Genomic DNA, 22,207 nt, shown 5'->3' on the forward strand with positions numbered 1-22,207 from the left:
TGCGCTACTTTAGGCCATTTTTGAAAATATTTATATTTTGAAAAGAATTTTATTTTACAAAATTCGTCATGGTTTTGTTTACAAAACGGTGATCACCTATATGATACAAACATTCATACGGGCATTATAACGGTATGCTGAGTGCATTTAAAGGGTTTTGGCTTAAAAGGTGGGTTGCCATACCAAGCAATCAAACCCTGGTCTGTGGAGAGGCCTGCATCAAACATGAGTAAGGTCGGTTCCTAGTCCATTTCCTCGAGTAGTGAAAGCCCTTGATACAAACAAGAGTATGTACCACGATATGGTTGACGTCAATCGCTATCTAACATTAGGCCCAGATAAGAATTTGCCTCGTTCAGACGGGAAGATTGGTCGAATGGGTTGGATTAAGCCTAGGAATGCCGAATAAAACAACCTAAGAAGGTCGAGTAATGAAAACCGACAACTGTCTCGCATAAAATATTCCCTAACCTTGTTAAAGTTTCACCTTTGGCAACACGTAAGTGTATACTCCCCAGCGGAGTCGCCAAACTGTGGACATGGGCCACGGGGGCGCTTGGGACAAGCGTTTGCATTTGTGGAGTCGCCACCAATTTTTATGGGAAATTGGAACCGTTCGAATACCTTGTGTCATGTCAAGACACAAAGTAGTGACATGAACACTAAGAACTCGTTACCCTTAGCATTCTATGTCTAGAATGACTCTCATGGATGCCAATGAACACGGATGTTCACAGAGATCTGGAGTAAGGGGTGAGGGTACGTATTAGGAAGTCCTTTTGCTGAACACCTAATCCCGCCCGCCTCGATAGCGGCCTCTACTAATGATTAGGGAAATCGTTCGTATTTCATATGTCGTCGATTATATGCGTGCAATGCAACATCCACAGATTAATCCTAACATGTGAGATTAAACTATGTCGGTGAACAAATAATTAGCAAACAGTTATGTCGAATAAGGGTTTAGATTAATTACATGTGAAAAACGAATAAACATCCACAATAAATACAATAAATAAATAACGATAAAATTATAATGAATTAAACGATTTACGTCAAAAATATACTTAAGACGGACGATTTGAAGAAAAGAAAGGAAAATAAATAAGGATGGAAAATATGGACAGATTAAGGGAGATATTACGGCTAATTGTCAATTAATTACGTAATTAAAGGATTAAGTCAAAGCGAGAACGGAAATTCAGGGACATAAATCACCCCGGAACAGGCGCAGCATTGCTGCGTCCCTTGGAAGAGGCGCAGGGGTCACTGCGTCTGTTCGTGAGGTGAGTTATGGCTGTGAAGTCAGAACCGCGAGTTGTTACATTCGTTCGTATGTTTAACGGTTGATTATTGATCTTTGACTCGGATGAAAGTGATTTAGCGTTTTAATTTACATATGAATTGTCATAAAAGCGATAAAAACGAATTAAAACTAATTAAAACTAAAAAAAGGCGAATTAAAACCAATTATGTCAAACTAGGTTAAATTTGTGAAGACGGAAACGAGTTGAAAGAACTTAGACAATTTGGAAATAAATGGTAATAATATGTACAAAGGCGAATTCCAGAAACTTGATATGAACAAATCGAGTCTCTAAAATAATGGCGAAAACCCGCAAATATCGATTATAAGGGATTTGAACCGTAAATAAAACACGATAATTATTAAGAATGTATTAAAAATTATTATGTATGAAGAAAACAGAAGAAAATAAGAAAGACAAGACAAAAAGAACGAAATAAACATAAAACCGAGGAAGAAGAAGAAGAAGTGCAGAAACAGCGACAGCCTCTGGAAGAGGCGCAGCAGATGATGCGACTCTTCGAAGAGGCGCAGCTGTTGCTGCATTTCTTCTCGACGTCTGGTTACTGCTAATCCGTAAAATAGTTTGATAAAAGGGTTTTAGAAGTCGATTTAAACATACTTTTGACGTAAATCTTACATTAATTGGTACAAAAATAAAAAACAATAAAAAAAAAATGGGATTTACACCCTCAGACTTACATGTTAGCGGCGCGAGATTTAACTAAATCGGTTTTTAGTGGTAACTCGACTCGATCTATGCAAATATGAAATTGCCCTTGAAAAAGGAATTAAAAGATTGATTTAATTATTGATTAATTATGGTGTAGTGGTCAAATTGGCCGGTCATGCAAACGTGACTGGAACTCAGAATGATCTGAGCTTACGTGGTCGATTGATCAAGCACGTAGGTGTCGAAAGCTTAGAGCAAGGTCTTAGAATGCAAAGAGAGAAGAGAAGGGTGGATACTCGCGTGAAAAATATGTGAGGCAAAGACCTCTATTTATACTAAACACGGAATAAGAGTTTAGGAAAGGAAATAGGAAAGATAGACCCTTCCCCAAGCAAGCGCGTAGATTCGGAGCTTGTGTCAAATAAAAGCTACCCTGGAGAAGAGGCGCAGCACCTGCTGCGTTATTTCCCCAGCGGTTTCCTCCTGCGCAAGAAAGCGCGTTTGAGAGCCTGTCGTATTTTAAGCATAACTTTCTCTACAAGACTCGGAATAAGGTGATTTCAGTGGCGTTGGAAATCTAAGAGAAAGATCTAGAACTTTCTGTGAAATAGGCCAGACCCAAAAAAGTTTTTATCACCTCGTAACATGGGCCTTAAGGTCGGGTTGTCATTTTAGCTAAATGAAATGCACATCTTGCAATGTAAACTTTAATTTTAGCCCAAAGAAGTGACATAGGACTCAAAATGAGATATACCTATAACATTTTATGGCATCCTAACCTTAGGTAGACAAGCACATTGCTTTTTGACTCGGTATTTGATGGTTTTAGGAAATGAAGACGTTTTTTGACCCAGACTCCAAATGTACTCTAATTACTGCCAAAACAACCGTAATGACACCTAGATGACAACCAAGGGGTAGACACAAGTGTATGATTTACCTTTTATTAATCGATTTACGAAATGTCATAAAATCGCGACATATGCTAAACATGCGACCCAATCATCACTGGGTGTTTGGCGGGAGGTGCAGAAACGAGGTATCTACACAACTCTACAAAGTGCATCATCTCAATAAGACTTTACAGAGATTATATCACAGTTATTACTAACTTATCTATCATACACTAAGCACATAATTTCCGACTCGATATTCCCATACCCGGTAACTGGTTTAAACATAATGGGGCCATGATTTTGAAATAAGGGCGCCTACTCACCCAAAATCAAGCATCAGCTGGGGCTCCCAACACACATACACCAGGTTCATTTTATTAGACTCACTACGTTCATTAGGCTCATTTGTTACAGGTTCCAAAATTGTTGCTCTGATACCACTTTGTAACACCCCCATCTACCAAGGAGCCTTACCAAGACCTTCCCCAGTAGATAAAGGCGTTACCATCTCGGTTGCCCGAGGACAGTAATAATCAAATGTCGATAAGAGAACGTTTATATTATTTTACAAGTGAATAATAAACAATTGACGATATAAAAGATACAACTCAGAACTATTATCAACTATGTGAAGCTATATCCGCCATGACTCGTGGTAGACTCATCCCTCCAAGCACCCATCTATGATCCATATATCAACCTACTGTGACCAATTGTTCACCATAGTGGATCACGGCAGACACAACAGAAACAGACAACACAACAAAACCACACAGGGTCAGCAATTGAGATAACAAATATATAAAAGACACAACACTACAAGAGCGCGCACACACACCACACCTCCTCCAACCAATCACACACCTCTGAGTGCCCAAAGGTGCAGTCCTGCTAGATTACCGATCGCAACCAGTAATCCACACCGCCAGTGGGTGACCGCAGCCGTTCCCACCTAAGCCCCGCTCATCTAATCCGAGCAATAACCCATGTTCCTTAATGTGCACATCCCTTCTATGGCGGGTTCCACAGAAGGCGAATCAAGGGCATGAAGCCACTCCCGCAAGTGACTCAACTCACTACAAGGATAACACGGCATAGTGACGGAAGTGTAGGGACGGATGAAAATCCCGTCACAAAACACAGATTTGTGACGGACTTGTGACGGGCTTGTGACGGACTATCCGTCACATACCGTCACATGAATTTGGCGCGTTAACAAAAACAAGGGCGCCAAAGGCTATGACGGATTACCCGTCACAAAAAAGGAACTTGTGACGGATAGTCCGTCACAAAAACAGTGATTTGCAACGGATATTCCGTCACAAGTCCCTCTTATGTGACGGATATTCCGTTACATAAGGGAATCTGAAAAAGTAAACTTGTGAAGGATATTCCGTCACATAGTCTATTAAAAACACGGGAATGGGACGAATTTATGACGGATATTCCGTCACAAATTTTCTTTTGCTGACACAGGTCACGTCTCTCAGAGGGAATCTAAAAAGTATTTATGCGACGGATATTCCGTCACAAAAGAGAAACTTGTGACGGATATTCCGTCACAAAATGCAAAAAAACACGTGAATGGGACGGAATTTGTGACGGCTATTTCGTCACAAGTTTCTTTTTTCTGAAAAAACAAAGCCGCGACCCCTTTAACTTTCTCATTTCCCCCAAATCAATTTCTCCAATTATTTACCCCAAAACATCAACCACCGCCATTGTTCATCCTATCAGCCACCGCCACCTGTTAATGCCGCCACCGCCGCACCTGTTCCCGCCGCCGCCACCACCTGTTCCCGCCGCCTCACGCTGCCACCGCACATCGACCACCACCATTTTTAGTTTTTGTTAATTAGGTAATCTTTTCTTACTAATTATCTTTTTAAATTACTAATTATTATTTAAATTATGCTAATGACTCTAGGATAACAGCCATTATTGTTGTTGATGTAGTTTTTATTTATGTTGTTAAAGTTGATGTTATAGTTGATGTTGTGTGATTAGCTATTATTATTGTTGATATTGTTAAAGTTAATACTTTAGTAGAATATTAGAAATTGGTTAAAAATGTTGGAAATTGGTTAAAAATGTAAGTTAGAAATTGTTATGTTTGTTAGAAATTAGAAGTATATTAATAGCTTATAAATTGTTATGTTAGTTATAAAAGTTAAGATATTAGTAAAATGTTGGAAATTGGTCAAAAATGTTGTAAATTGGTTAAAAATATAAGTTAGAAATTAGTAGTATACTAGTAGAATATAAATTGTAAGTTAGAAATTGTTTTAAAATGTAAATTAGAAATTAGTAGTATATTAATAGCTTATAAATTGTTATGTTAGTTATAAAAGTTAATATATTAGTAAAATGTTGGAAATTGGTCAAAAATGTTGTAAATTGGTTAAAAATATAAGTTAGAAGTTAGTAGTATGCTAGTAGAATATAAATTGTAACTTAGAAATTGTTTTAAAATATAAGTTAGAAATTGTTATGTTAGTTAGAAATTAGTAGTATATTAATAGCTTATAAATTGTTATGTTAGTTATAAAAGTTAATATATTAGTAAAATGTTGGAAATTGGTCAAAAATGTTGTAAATTGGTTAAAAATATAAGATAGAAGTTAGTAGTATACTAGTAGAATATAAATTGTAACTTAGAAATTGTTTTAAAATGTAAGTTAGAAATTTTTATGTTAGTTAGAAATTAGTAGTATATTAATAGCTTATAAATTGTTACGTTAGTTATAAAAGTTAATATATGAGAAAAATGTTGGAAATTGGTCAAAATGTTGTAAATTGGTTAAAAATATAAGTTAGAAATTAGTAGAATATAAATTGGATATGGTTATAAACTAATGTCAAATGTTGGAAATTGGTTTAAAATGTCATTTACAAATTGTTATGCTAGTTAGAAATTAGAAGAATATAAATTGTAAGTTAGAAATTGGTTTAAAATTAGTAGCCATTGTTTTTATTGTTGATGTTCAAATTATTGTTTGTTTTGATGTTGACCTAGTACCCGTTCAAGAATTTCTCATTAGGAGCAATTCTTGAATAGTCCCCGTTTTGAGACTGTCTTTGTACGTTTTAAGTCACTTAGGTAGTAAACACGTACTTGTGATTTATTAATGACGAAAGAGTTTGGTGACGATTCCTTTAATGTTCTCTAAATACATATGTGGAATAATTATTTATTCTACATTGTGTATTTGGAGAACTGAGTGGAATTGCTGCCGAATTTTTTCCTCATTAATAAATAACAGGTGTGTGTTTACTAGTGACTTGAAACGTACATTGAAAGGTTTAGGTTGGAGTGATAAGGACCCAATTCGAAGAAGGAGTACTTGTTAACAATAATTATATATTTGTGTGATAATATTTATTGTGTATTCTTGGTTGCTATTATTCTAATTTTACTATTATTTGTTTATAACATAGATATATTGAAATGTAGATACATAACATGAAAAGGTTAGAACGAGCGTGGATGTATGAAAGATTAGATGAAAAAAAGAAACCTAAGGCTGAATTTGCAAAGGGTGTGAGGGAGTTTATTGAATTCGCGGAACAAAGTACCGTGTATAAGGATGTAGATAAAATGAAGTGTCCATGTAAGAAATGTAAGAATGTAGCTTATAGAGGGAAGAGGGATGTTCTATGTCATCTTTACTCGTATGGTTTTGCCGATAATTACTATGTATGGACACACCACGGTGAGAAGTTGCATATCCAAGAAAGTACGAGTAGCGTAGTTAGTGGAAATCCTTACCGGGAGATGGTAGAAAATGCATTACGCGATAATATTGAACAAATATTGGAAGATCAACTTAATCCCGACGACCTTAGCGATGAAGAAGTGCGTTATGAAACCCCCAAATTTCTTCCTTCTTTAAAATGCTAGAACAAGCCGCACAAACAGTGTATAAGGGAAGTAATATGAGCTTGTTGCAAGCGGCCGCTAGGTTGGTAACACTCAAATGTGAAAACAATATATTTGTTAGATGCGTTGATGGTTTTATGTCGTTCGTTGGTGACATTATTCCAAAGGATAATCAAATGGCGCGCAATTTTAATGAGATTAAGAAGGAGCTTACGGGACTGTAACTACCCCATGAGAAGATTGATGTGTGTCCTACTGGATGCATGCTTTTTTGGGAGGAAAATGCTAATCTTGAGGAATGCACAAAGTGCCATGCAGCTCGGTATAAGAGTGCAAAGAATTCAAGTGGGAGACGAATTCCTTGTAAACCACTAACTAATTTCCCGCTTGCGCCAAGGTTACAACGACTATATGCAACCAAGCACATAGCAGGTGAGATGAGTTGGCACTATAAAAACTCTAGATTAAGAGAAAGTGGGACAATGGCACACCCAAGTGACGGAGAAGCATGGAAACATTTTGATAGAGAGCATCCAGAATTTACAAGTGAGCCTCGTAATGTTCGGTTGGGTTTGTGTACAGATGGATTTGACCCTTTTGGGCAATTTGGGAAGAATTACTCATATTGACCCGTGATTGTCACTCCGTACAACTTACCTCCTTGGTTATGCATTAAGAGACAATTTATGCTCTTATCTTTGCTCATTCCAGGTCCTAAGAACCCTAAGGCAAATTTGGATGTCTACCTCCAACCATTAATCAAAGAGTTGAAAGAACTTTGGGGAAACTGGCGTGTATACCTATGATGTCTCTAAGAAACAAAATTTTCAATTAAAGGCTGCATTAATGTGGACGATCAACGATTTTCCTGCATATGGTATGCTTTCCGGTTGGTCTACAACTGGGTACCGTGCTTGGCCTTAGGGCTGAGTAGGAGAGTCGGATCAAGAGGCGTATTACCTAGTGTATCGACAATGCCGTCATCGCAAAGAAATAGCCGGAGTGGCTTACCGTCACAAATTGGGAGAGATTGAAGAAAAGGCCAATAGAGAATCCCGAATTTGCTAAAAATTCCGAAACAAATAAGGCAAATAGAAGGTCGGGATCGAAAGATGGGAAAGCATTAGCAACCCACACTCTCGGAAGGAAGAATGCGGTTTTGGCTTTTAAGGAATTGGTAAGTACATTTGAGTTCCCAAATTTATAAAATTTCTTATTTTATTTAAGAATTTATTTTTAGTGTATTTCATAACTTAATTTATTTTTTTCATATAATTTTTTCAGGGTCCTGAATCCACACCGTACCAGCTCATAGAGAAGTCCAAGAAAGATAAGAATGGCAACTGGATTAACCCTCGAGCAGAAGAGACCAATGTAAGTTTCTTTAATCAATTTAATTAGAAAAAATGACAACCACGGGCACTTATCATGTCAATAGAGGCTAAATTAGCCTTCTTATGTTATTTTATAAATTAGTAAGGTATTATTCAATTTAAATTTTAACTAACACTTTTTTCCTACTTATTACTTTTTCAGGTTGGTTACCGTCGACTAATGAACCAGCCAATGCCCGAGGGAGTGCAACCACATCCGCACGAGTCCTACTATACTGCCACTAGAGGCTATAATGAGAAGATGCGCGTGTAGGGTATGGGGTCAGCGGCACCAGAGTTGTACGATCCTCCCACTAATAGGATTGCCCGTCACTCGGTTTCTTCTTACTTACCTAGTTTGCTTTCTCGAGTCTCAATGGAAAAATTGGTAGGATGGATAGAGAGATGATGACCCAAAAGCACAAAGGAGATAGCGTGGAGGCGTTCTTGTTCGAGAAGTATGGATGGACCCCCCCCCCCCCCCTCTACGTGCTCAGGTGGCCCGCGTCCATTTCGTAGAGACGATTTCACAGATGACGGCCATCCATTTCGTAGTCAGCACGTCACCTCGATTAGGTAAACTCTTAGTTTCTTAAATATAAATAAAATCTTGAACCTTGATAGATTTGATGAAGTTTATGTAAACCACTAACTTATGTTAGATTTTATTTATAAAAGACAACCTTTATCTCTATGATTCGGTGCTGGTGTTAGTTAAAACGTATTGTTGATTGGTTCCCGATTTGCGGTTGACTTGACATAGATTCCCGCTTTGCGGTCGACGGGGTTGTGTGGTATATTGCAGGTTTTACTAAAACAATGTTACGTGCATTGTGGCCAGCAGCAAACCTGCTGGTATTTTAAAAAAATGCTGCTTCAGTATGTGACGGATTAGCCGTCACAAGTTTCCTCAATTTGTGACGGATAGTTCATCACAAAACAGACATTTGTGACGGATTATCCGTCACAAACATGAATATTATGACAAAATATGTGACGGATAATCCGTCACAAGTTCAAAAATTTGCGACGGCTAATCCGTCACATATTCTTATTTTTGTGACGGGTGACACGTGTCACGTGGGATAAACTATGTGACGGATTATCCATCACAAATCCGTCCCAGATGAATTTGTGACGGAATTGCGGTCACAAACGCGCTTTTTGTGACCATATACAGTGACGCCGGTTTGTGACGGGCAATCCGTCACAAACCCGCTTTTTGTGACGGGGAATGCTATATAGTGACCGATTTGTCTTCACTATTCCGTGTTATCCTTATAGTGACTCAGCCAAGGACGCACCTCGAGAACCACAGACAAACAACCACACCCAGCTGTACAAACAACAAACACCAACTATCAATCCAATACAAGACTAATCGACTACCTCAACTAATCAATAACACTGACACTAAACCAATCAAACAACACTAACAGACTCTCTAGACAATCAACAGTACTGAGTAGGCGAACCTACCTTTAGCCAACCGCAGCGATTCCGCGTCCGATCACAAGATACCAATCAACCATGAAAACCGCCTATACAACCACCATAACCATCTATTACTAACTCTATAAACATAACTGAAAACAAGGACGACGATGATGATGACGACGACATACCTATTACACAGCAATCCGGCGTCAAGACCGCTTCTCGACTCAAGCATCCCCTTCCTAAGGTGTATAAACTCTCAAGGACCTCAAGAAGGTGAACCATGGTGAAGGAGAAGAGAGGTGACAGCATTTAGGTTTAGGAAGAAGGTAGAGAAATGATTTGGGGTTTCACGATTCAGGATTTATTATTCCCCACTGCAAACCCGTTACTCGATCGAGTAACTTACTCGATCGAGCTCCCAAGTTGCTCGATCGAGTAGCCTCAGCTAGATCGAGTAACAAGCACACAAAGACTCACATCGTCACAAGTCATCACTCGTAAGGTTTCCTAAGGTCAAGATAGGTGTTTAAGGTTAGTCAACGTCAGTCAATGGGTTCCTAAAAGGATGGGTATTACATGAATCCCATGCAATCATTGATGTTTATCTAGTGGATGGTCTCAAGCATAATCTACTTAGCATATCACAACTATGCGACAAAGGTAACAAGGTTGTATTTCAAGCAGATGTTTATTGCATTTTAATTGAAGGTACTAGTAGTGTCATTCTTGAAGGCCATTGAAAAAGAAACATTTATATGGTTGATTTAAATGTTGTGCCTACTAATTCCTTTTCGTGCATGAAAGTAACACTTGATGATCCTTGTTTGTGGCACAAACATTTTGGTCATATTAGTTCACCTATTTTAAATAAACTTAAGAGATGGGATTTGGTTGAAGGACTACCTAAAATCAGATTCGATAAAGATAAGATAGGTGACACTTGTGCCCGTTGCAAGCATTTAAGGTCATCATTCAAACCTAAAAGAGTGGTAAGCATGAATCAAGCCTTGGAATTGATACACATGGACTTATGTGGTCCCATGAAGGTAAGGGGTAGAGGAGGATCCAGGTATGTCTTTGTCCTCGTAGATGACTACTCAAGGTATGTATGGCATAACTTTCTTCATTCAAAAGATGAGACTTTTGATGAGTTTGTTTGTCTTATGAAACTTGTTCAAAATAAATATAAGACTAACCTTTTCTCTATTCGTACGGATCAAGGCACCGAATTTGATAATCAAGTCTTTATTGAATATTGTAGAGTTAATGGTGTAGGACATAACTTTTCTGCACCACGAACTCCTCTACAAAACGGTGTTGTTGAACATATGAATAGAACACTAGAAGATATGGCTCGTAAAATGCTTTTGTGTAGTGGTTTACCTCGTAATTTTTGGGCTGAAGCCATTAGTACTTCATGTTATATTCATAACTGTGCTATGATAAGACCTATCCTAAAGAAAACCCCTTATGAACTTCTAAGAGGTCGTAAACCTAATATCTCTCATCTTCGTTGTTTTGGGAGTAAGTGTTTTGTTCATAACAATGGTAAAAATAGGTTAAGTAAGTTCGACCCTAGAAGTGATGAGGCTATTTTTATAGGTTATTCAGATCATAGCAAAGCTTATAAGGTCTTCAATAAAATAACACTTTGTATTGAAGAAAGTATTCATGTTATTTTTGATGAAGATAATGTGTTCGATAAGCCCTTACAGGATGAGGAAGAAGACATGGATGAACCTGACTATCGCCTTTCCAGAAATGATCCTGCACAACTGGAATCTAAGGATAATCAGATTGAAGCAACAAATGATGAGCATGAACATCTTCAAATGACAAAAAGAAGAAAACTAAAGTTATAGTTGATGATACTATAACTTTGTCTCAAGATAAGGATCCTCAACCCAATGTTATAGATGATGTTACTATAACATTAAATCCAAATCAAGGTAAAGAGTCTGAAGTTATATCTGACTTAATTACAACACCAGGATTGGATTCAGGGGGAACATCCTTAAACTCTGAGTCAAATGAAGTTAGATCAAGTTCAAATGCTGAAGCACCAAGTACTTCAACAAAATGGAAATATAAGAGTTCACACCTTATGGAAAGCATAATTGGTAATATTAAAAAGAGTGTTCAAACGCGATGATCCTTGAACAATTTCTGCACCTTCTATTCGTTTCTATCAACAATTGAACCAACAAATATTAAGGAAGCTCCCGCAGAATCAGATTGGATTATAGCTATGCAAGAAGAGCTTCAACAATTCGAACGGAACAAAGTTTGGCACTTAGTTCCTAGACCCAAGGATCGATCTGTAATTGGAACCAGATGGATGTTTATAAATAAACTAGATGATGTCGGGGTCATAGTTCGAAATAAGGCAAGATTGGTGGTAGAAGGTTAAAATCAACAAGAAGGAATAGATTATGACGAGACCTTTTCACCCGTTTCTCGTCTTGAAGTTATTAGACTTCTGATAGCATTCGCAGCTCATAAAGGAATGAAGCTCTTCCAAATGGATATCAAGACAACGTTTCTAAATGAGTACTTACAAGAAGAAGTCTTCGTAGAACAACCTCCTGGATTTATGGATAACAAATTTACAGAGCATGTCTTTAAATTAGACAAGGCCTTGTATGGATTGAAGCAAGCACCAAGGGCCTGGTATGACAGATTATCTAAATTTCTACTTGACAGTGGATTTAAGAGAAGATCTATAGATAAAACATTATTCCTAAAAACCGAGGAATCTGATCTTTTGGTTGTTCAAGTCTACGTTGACGATATTATTTTTGGGTCAACTAATCGTAATCTATGCAAGTATTTTTCAGAGTTCATGACTTCCGAATTTGAGATGAGTATGATGGGAGAATTGAAGTTCTTCCTAGATCTACAAATTCAACAAACTGAGGAAGGCATTAAGATTCATCAACAGAAATATATTTAGGAGCTAATTAGAATGTGCGGAATGGAAAATTCCCATGTCATGTCTACTCCAATGGTCGCAGACAAGAAATTGACTTTAGATGAAGACGGCAAGTCTGTTGGTGAAACAACTTACCGAGGAATGATTGGGTCATTGCTATATTTAACTGCAAGTAGACCAGATATCATGTTTAGTGTATGCGTTTATGCGAGAAATCAATCATCTCCCAAAGAATCGATATGACGGCCGTAAAAAGAATCTTACGATATCTTATTGGGACGTCCAAACTATATCTATGGTATCCTATGGACTGCCATTTCAATGTAGTCGGATATTCAGATGCTGATTACGAAAGATGCTCATTAGACAGGAAAATTACTTCAGGTGTTGCCACATTTGTTGGACCTTGCATTATTACTTGGGGTTCAAAGAAGCGGAATTCAGTTGCACTTTCAACAGCAGAAGCCGAATATATTGCAGCAGGACTGGTATGTACTCAATTATTATGGCTTAAGCAACAGTTATGTGATTATGGTGTTAACGTAGGTTGTATTCCTATTTTATGCGCCAATACGAGTGCTATTATTACTTCTGAAAACCCCGCGCAACACTCGCGTACCAAACACATTGAAATTATACACCATTTTATACGTGACCATGTTGAAAAAGGGAATATAAAACTCGAATTTTGTAGTATTGGAAAACAATGGGCAGACATTTTGACAAAGCCTTTAGCTAGAGAACGTTTTGAGACTTTACGGTTAGAAATTGGTTTAATCGGTGGCACCTAAACTATTATAATTATTTCCTAACCGTATGACCGACTAGTTAAGACGAGATTGTATGTCTGTGTCCGTATTTTTCGCTACAAGTACATTCTTATATAGTATTTTATTATGTTATGAGAATATTCCGTTTACTAGTCTGTTATATTTTGTGATGTATACAAACCATATCTTTCATTACTTATACATTCTAAGGTTTAGAGCTTCATAAACCAATGACATTCATGATTGGTTTCATTTAACATGTGAGTAGTACTCCTTACATGGCATGTAACATCAAATTGCATAAGCATGAAATTTATCTCTTATTGCCTGCATACCCTCGGTTTGTGGTGGTGGCACATGTGGAGAAGCGACCCTTCCTTTACGTTTTATCTACTAACCTCACATTAGCCAAATTTATCTTGTTTTGACCTATTTATTCAACTACATTCCATATGGCCTACCCTTATCAAGCTAGTCTTGTTGGTAAATTTGGAAGTCTTGTTGTGGTCAATTTTGTTGGCGTTGCGATGAATATTGGAAGGAAGGAAGAAAAAGATGGACTGAAAAAAAAATGAAATGAAAAAAAAAATACAAAAAAGGGAGAAAAATGTTATTATAAAAGATGGAAAAGCAGAAATCTCTTATTACTCCTATTCTTATTCATTTCCATATTACTTAAGGAGAAGTACTTGTTGATGTGAGTGAGTGTGTGCCGTACTTGGCATGGTGCATCATCTTTAATGTTGGGTTGGAAAGTGGAATATGGTTACTTTTGGTTGTGATCGGTGCTAGCTTAGCTTTTACCTCCACATATCCAAATTATTATGCCCCTTCTTACCAAATTACCTCTTCTCACATTCATATGTAAGTCCTTGGCATGTGTTTTGGACCTCGCTTGGTTGGAGTGTATATGTACGGTAGCTAGAGATATCTGTCATGTTAGATTGCATGCATTCTTCTGTAGGTCGTAATTAGGTGAGTGACTATTTTCCTTCTCTCCTACAAAATTTATACTCAACTTGGTTTGTATTACGCACTTTATATGTAGGGCTTGCTTATGTTGAAGTCGTTCTTATGCGATAATATATGCTTTGATTAATATATATTTCTTGCCGCGGTTGATATCATTCTAGTCGTTTTATGTCGGTTCTCGTCTTTTCGATGATGTCAAGAGGGGCAAGAAATGACCATGATTTAGTATTTGCCTAAGCTTGCTCCTTGTCAAGACCTATTGTCTCTTAAAGTCCTTAAAGCCACCTTTGGTCTTGAACATAATTTTTTGATCTTGCGTTGATCTTTATCTATAAATATGACGGTATTATATTGAGGAGAAACTATATACTTAGTCACAATTATAGGAGACTTGCCATCATCAAAAAGGGGGAATTTGTTGGACCATATATATATATATATATATATATATATATATATATATATATATATATATATATATATATATATATATATTTATGTTTTGATGATGTCAAGAGTGCTTTTTATTCTATATATGACACGGCTATCGCAACCCTATCAAAGATAAAACCTAACGGTCTCAACTAAAATGTAGCAGAGGCAGTCGAGTATCGAATCAACAGGGAGGTAATGTAATTAACAGTTGCCTAATTCTAGTCCTAAAGTAACAATTGGGGGTTGTTTGAATTTTGGTTCTAAACTACGAAGTTTGAAAGGAAGAGAAATAAAGTAAAGAGCAGTAAAGGCAATAAAAAAAATGATTAAACTATCAAGAAGAGAGGGACATGTCGGGATTCCGGTTCACTACGGTAGTCCAATAACTCAGCTGTAAATGATTCAGACGAACTAATGTGAGACGGATGTTGAAAGGTCCTTTCGGTCCACTTTCTATCCTAAAATACCACTAACTTAACTTTCGTCCTGATTAGGGTAGTCTACTGTTTATAGCAGGCCTATTTAGTCCAATATTCGATCCAGGATTAATTTTAGCCAGATTAAAGGGTGACATAGAAGCGTGCACTCAACTAGGTCGGATAAATACAGTTAAATTGCTATAGTGACAGGGTCTCATAATCAATTCGTCTAATTCATTTACTACGTCGTCATATTTCTAGCGCAGATTCCCTAATCCCAACATGAAGGGAGTTTAACTACTCATATCGTTAATTAAACTAACAGCAAACAATTTTCCAGCAGTAAGCATTATGAAATAACAATAGATCGCAATAAGGAAAATTAGGGCAAAGGATAAATGCAACGAAACAAGTAATAAAAGCAAGCAACTGATTAATTATTATTGAAGGGAGAGAAGGAATTACAATCCAAGCGAATCCGGCGTAAAGAACACAAAATCCGAGTAAAAGCAATCCCGAAATAAGTAAACGTAGAGAGGAATAAAGCAGCGTTCTAAAGTTTACAGTAGAGTGTTTGATAATATGAAAAGATGATCCTAATTAACCTAGTAAAGCGTGCTTAAATAGCAAAGCAAAAGAGTTTATCGAAATAAAACATCACGCGGGCTAATTAAAGCCCAAACCCATCAAAACCACTCGATCGAGTGGATTAAAACCACTCGATCGACCAACTCTTCATCCAGAACAGCTCGATCGACTGGAAAGTTACTCGATCGAGTAATGACTCTTTCTGCAAAGATAAGGTCGAGTGAAAAACCCTCGATCGACCATCAGAGGAAGTAAAAACCACTCGATCGAGTGGTTAACTGCTCGATCGAGTAACTATATCTTCATTTCAGCTCAAGTCCGCGTCTAAGTGCCTCGTATTACGTGCCACGACGCTTCCAAACACAGTATCTCACTCAGGAAAATCCCGTCTCCTCTAAATGCATGCAAAAAGGACGAAAAAGGGTACGATTCCACTACTTTCGCGTTCATTTCTACAAAATGGACAAAACGAACCAAAGTAGCCAATTCGAGGCAAAATATCATAAAAACAATATGAAAATGCATAGAAATACGTGCTGAAATAGGCTAAAAAGACTATACATTAGGCACGTATCAAATCTCCCCAAACCGAACCTTTACTCGTCCTCGAGTAAACTCAAAACTAAACTAATGGAAGGGAAATGATAACTCAGAGCTAGCCTAACTTGTCTACTTGACCCGATTTAATACAACAAAAATTAACAGTTAAAGCTAAAAAGTCAGTACGCAAACGAATTATAAGCTGTTCAGAAATATAGCCAACCTATCGACCTTGCAAGACCAACAAAACTGGACTCTCTCGTGGTCACTCTTCTCTCATGAAGCAAAGGGTGAAGGTTATATGTAAAAGAGAGAAGGAAAAACAGTCACTCACCTAACTGCGACCTACATAGCATGCATGCAACAAAATTGAAAGACAATTCAAGTACTAATGCACAAATTCCAACCAACAATGTCCGTCAGCCGAGGGTTTGCAAATGATTTGGGAATAGTGAGGTTCAGGCGAGAAAGGGCAAAACATGTTATGGGAATGTGGAGGTAAAAGCGCCAAGCTAGTTCCTAAACAGGACCATATAAGACCGTCCGAATCTCAACTGACTGAAAAAAAAAACACAAGTGCCCTTCTTTGGCACAAAACTCACTACCCAATACACAATCTCCTCAAAAAATTATGGAATAAGAATAGCGTAGTCAGACGGTCACAAACTTTCCTTTTTAAACACCGTCTGAAATAACTAACTGAAACAAATCAACCTTTTTCGATTGTACATCTTCGAACATCTTCTCAACTCAGACAAGAGGAGCACGTCTGTTTCCTCCATTTTCACATTCTCTTTTTCTTTCCTTTCTTTCTTACACGTTCCAGCCTTCTTTCTTTTTCATTTTTTGTTTTTTTTGTTTTTTTTTCTTTATTTCACGTTTTTTTTTTTTTTTTTTTTTTTTTTTTACTTTACTCTTTTTTCTTTCTTTCTCCTTCTCCTCAACTTTCCAACAACTCCATACAAAAGGGATACGGCCAAACTGCAGACGAAAACTCATACCACAAAAGAACATACTAAACTAGCTTGACTAGGCAGGCTTAATTTGGAATGTAGCTAATGGGTCAAAAAGGCAAGTTTTGGCTAATTTGGAGCTAAGTGGGTGAAAAGTATAAGGAAAGGGGAATTTGCAAGACCCTCCCTGCATGTGACACCAACCACAAACCCGAATATGTGCATTTGACGAGAAATTGAATGTCATAAATGTGCAAAGTGATGAACATGCTATGCAAGGAGTACTACTCTCAATTCCTAATGAACTGGTCATAAATGTCACCAGTTATGGCTCTAAAACTCAGAATTTTTAAGTAGTTTGCCAGTTTATAGGTCAAGTCTAAACAGTCTGCTTATATTTAAACAGAAATTCGTAGACTATGCGTATGACAAAGCTAATAACTATCAATGAAAGTGCAAGGCTCAAGCCAAAAAGACAAGTTATAGTGCATTGTCATCATGGGAATCTACCGTTCCGACTCAACCTATATGCAAAAATAAACGTGAAATTTTTTGAATTTTTGTAATTTTTCAAATTTTTTGGATTTATTTATTTTTTTTTTTCATGGAAAATAAAGAACAATGCAAGCTGAAAATTAAACGTGGATGCAAAACAAATGCAGATGCAGACTCAAAAGGATGCAATACCCTCCCCAAACCAAAACGGACAACGCCCTCGTTGTCCTCCAGCATACACCAGAAGAAAAATGGGGGAACGGGAATATACAACCACAAATAAAAATAAAGACAAAAAATAAAGGAGACGAAGTAAAAGAGTAAGAGATACTCACAAAATACGAACTTCCCCAAAACCGTAAAATCGGGGAAGTGAGTAGACCAGTAGCTACTCGTCGTCGTCGTCGTCGTCGTCTCCATCCACCTTGTACTCCGGGTCTTTCTCCTCCTCTCTCCTCTTCCGGTCCTCCTCATGAGCTCTCTCCACTGCCACCTCTGGGTCCTCGTCCTCCTCCTCGTCAGAAAACGGGTACCCCTCGGTGGTCTTGGAAGAAGGAAGGGTGTGGCCAACCCTCGGGATCGGTCTGTGTCGCCGCAAGTGGTACTCGTACAGAGGGTGTAAGGCAAGAGCCATATCCCTCTCCATACGAGCCTGACGCTCTGCAAGCTCAATCAACAAACCGTAAACTGCGCCCCCTTGGTCCTGCACCACGGGCTCTACAAAGGGAGGGGGTGGTCTAAAAGTAGTCGGGAAAACCGGCTCAGTCTGTGTGTGGTCAGTAGGAGGTGGAGCAGGGGTAGGAGCGGTAGTAGTAGTGGGAGGAGGGGTCGGATCGGGAGTAGCCGTGGAAGGCTGGGTACTCCATGAAGGTGTGGACTCCTCTCCAGTCTGAACTCGCCGCTTCTTAGCGGCGGGTGCAGCAGTAGGTGGACGAGACTGAAGTGGAAGGTGAAGTAGAGGTAAAGCAGGCAGACGGTGGCCCTTTACCACAGTAGGTAAAGGCTCAAGACGGGGGAGACTGTCGCAGGGTAAGTCAACAGACAAGGAGCCGTCAATCTTCCAAGTCTGGTAGTCTGGGGTCAGCCAATGCCGAGCGAGCATGGCAGCCAGACTCAGTGACCTCTCTCCCTCGAGGTACTGCAAGTCACGTGGCCAGGTGGGGAAAAGTCGGTGGGCAAGAATGGTGGCTATGCCACCGCAGGCAATGGTTCCCGCCTCCTTCTTTGTAACACCCCCACATTCAGAGAAGCCTTAACTAGGCCTTCCTTAAGATATAAGAGCGTTACCATCCCGGTTACTCGAGGATAGTAATAATCAAATGTCGATAAAAGAACTATTAAGTTATATTACAAGCGATTTAAACCAATAAACGATATAAAGATACAACTCAAAGACTACTCGCTATGACCATCATATCTCGTGAGGACTCATCCCTGCCCGGTCTCCAGCTATCAACAACATCAACACCTACTAAGACCGACTGCTCACCATAAGGGATCAGGGCAGACACATAACAAACAAACAACCACACAAGGTCAGTACTGAGATAAGATACGGCAACGGCAACTACAATTATCAACACAATACAATGCTACCAATCTCAACACAATCACAGTAATTCAACCAACTCTGTCAGTGACTGTCCACTGGACCAGTCCTGCCAGTGGGGGACCGCAGCCGTTCCCACCAAATCCCCGCTCCTCATAATGAGCGACAACCCTGTCCATTAATGTGCACATCCCCTCCCGTGGCGGGTTCCACGGAGGGCGAAACTAGGGCGTGAAGTCACTCCCGCAAGTGACCCCACTCAGCCGAGACGCATCTCGAGAACCAGAGACAACAACCACAATCACCACCACAATCGTCACCATACAATTACGACACTAAGCAAACACAAAACAATCACAACAACTGACACGCTAGACCATCTACAGAAACTGAGTAGGCGAACCTACCTTTAAGCAACTGCAACCAATTCATGCCGACAAATAACGTGTCCAGCGACCAAGCAAAGCCTATAACCACAATACAATTCTATATTACTAACAGGCAAACCCTAACTATGAAGAACAAGGACACGGATGATGATTATGACATACCTATATGGAGAAACTCAGCAAAAGACCGCTACCCGACTCAAGAGGCGTTCTCCTAAAGCACAAGGATCATCAAAAGGCTTCCATGGAGGTTTTGAGGTGAAGGGAAGGGAAAGAGGCGACTGAAGGATATGAGGAAAGTGGCGGAAGTGATATGCGGATTTAACAAAACGCGATATAAAACCCTCGCTGAAAACTCGGTACTCGATCGAGTACCCAACATAGTCGATCGAGTTGCCCCCTACTCGATCGAGTAACCTAGCTACTCGATCGAGTAGCCTCCACTCTATCGAGTACCACTCTTAACACGTAACCTAAGGTGATATTGGCACTCACTTCCAAGGCTATTCCCGCTCCCAAGGTCAGTCGACGCTGGTCAAAGGGCCTCTAAAAGGGCGGGTATTACAGTCTTCCCCCCTTAAAAAGAACTTCGTCCCCGAAGTTCAACTCCCTTTTCCAACACACTCGACACGGAAAGACAACCTCACCCTTCTTTCGATACTACTCTCCTTAATTACCATTCCCCCCCCCCCCCCATGTCATCATCATCCGTGTAACGCTCTACTCATACGTATATATCGACTCTTGCAATTATCATACAAACATTATTAACATCGACTGACACTTTATATGTATACTTCAACTTTTACAAACTATCTTCTATAAGACATCAACCTGCAGTACAAACCAGCACAAACAATGATCTCCCATCATATGGCAATAACTACCAACCCGAACATATCTCATAACAGCTTCATGCCGCACAACTATATCATCATCGCAATTCTATTACAACACGTTGTACCGCAACTAACTCTTTACGCACATACTATCATTTTCAAACTCCCACGCATGAATTACTCAACAACTAAGGTAATCAATTACGCTTCCTATAAGCAAAGTAACCAAGGTACTAGTTAATTTTGCAATTAAACAACAAAACATTACAGGCAAACAAAACCTAATTTCGAAATCAGCCTTTTATTTCGCGATAATTTTCGCGACATTACTCTTCCCCTCTAAAAAGGAACTTCTTCCCCGAAGTTCACCACCAAAATTACAACACATGTTACCTATTATTTGCATCATGACATGAACTAAAACCATATTATTTGTTATGGACATTACTCACTAACTATATACTCGTTAAATTAGAAATCATACACAAATCTCCGGAATATCTAGTCACCGTCGACAACATATGTTAATATGGTATGCACAAGTGTATGAGAGGTTACAACTCCGACAAATAGATCGTAACCGGGCGTATGCAACATTAAGCTAAGGTAACAAGAGACTATTACCGCTTCACTAACTGTGACAAATACACTTATAAAACTTTAAACACGACGTCCAATATATGAAATTAACGGTTCAAAGGTGTTACTACGCCCTAATAACCACATTAAACATCAAACTTGCAATTATAAAACAATTGAACATTTTAAATTTCGAAAATCTCCTGTAACAGTGCTACTCGATCGAGTAAGTAGCGGTACTCGATCGAGTGCCATGCTACTCGATCGAGTGTCTTGGCTACTCGATCGAGTAGCCTACAGATCAGAAAGCTTTTTATCCCGTCTTCCTGCAGCTACTCGATAGAGTACGGGGTACTCTATCGAGTACCTACAGGCCAAGTTCCTCTATACAACCTATCATAAGCCAACATAGATGCCCATATATGTCATATAAAATTGAGTCGGGATGACTCCCCGACTTCTAACGCCGTGCAACAAGTCAGAATATCAAATCCGGCCTTATGGCCAACCATACAAGTCCAACTAAGTCTCAATGAAAGCAGCTACTAAAGTCTAACAACAATACCAACATCTAAAACCAACTACCATCAACAAAGATAAGTACAAGGAGTATCACTCCTCCCTTCCGCTTTGCTTCTGCTTTCAAACATCACCTCATCATCACCACCACCCTTGAAGTACCGCTCCCGATGACCCAATTCCCGCATCCACTCCTGCTCCTGCTCCTGCCCCTGGGCCTACGTACCATGGAGTCAAGCCACCGTAGGCAAAGGACTGAGGTGTCCCCCACGCCGACTGATCCACCCCGTAGGAATGGAAAACCCCTGAGTAGTCCCCAACTCCACTCCACCACACCGGGTGCGATCCCTCGGTCCCTATCCCCTGTGCGTACGCCATCTCGTGCATGTTCCGGAGTGTCAAGGTAGATGACACTCTCTCCGCCAAGTAGCTGGATCGCGTCTCCAGAGTGTCGAGATAAGGGTAGCACGGAAAAGGCTGCTGCTGCTGTGGTGCCTCCGGCCGTGGCCTAGTCTCTAAGGTCCTCTCCCTCACTCGACGAAGTCCTCTCCCCAGCCTAGGTCTCTCCACCGCCACGACCGATGCATTCTCGCCCTTTGTCGGCTCCGGCATCACCTCGAGAATGGTGTCGTCGATGAGGTAGGTCTGCAGATGGCGGGG

Source organism: Silene latifolia, chromosome 2 (assembly GCF_048544455.1).
Source record: "Silene latifolia isolate original U9 population chromosome 2, ASM4854445v1, whole genome shotgun sequence".
Taxonomy (NCBI): Eukaryota; Viridiplantae; Streptophyta; class Magnoliopsida; order Caryophyllales; family Caryophyllaceae; genus Silene; species Silene latifolia.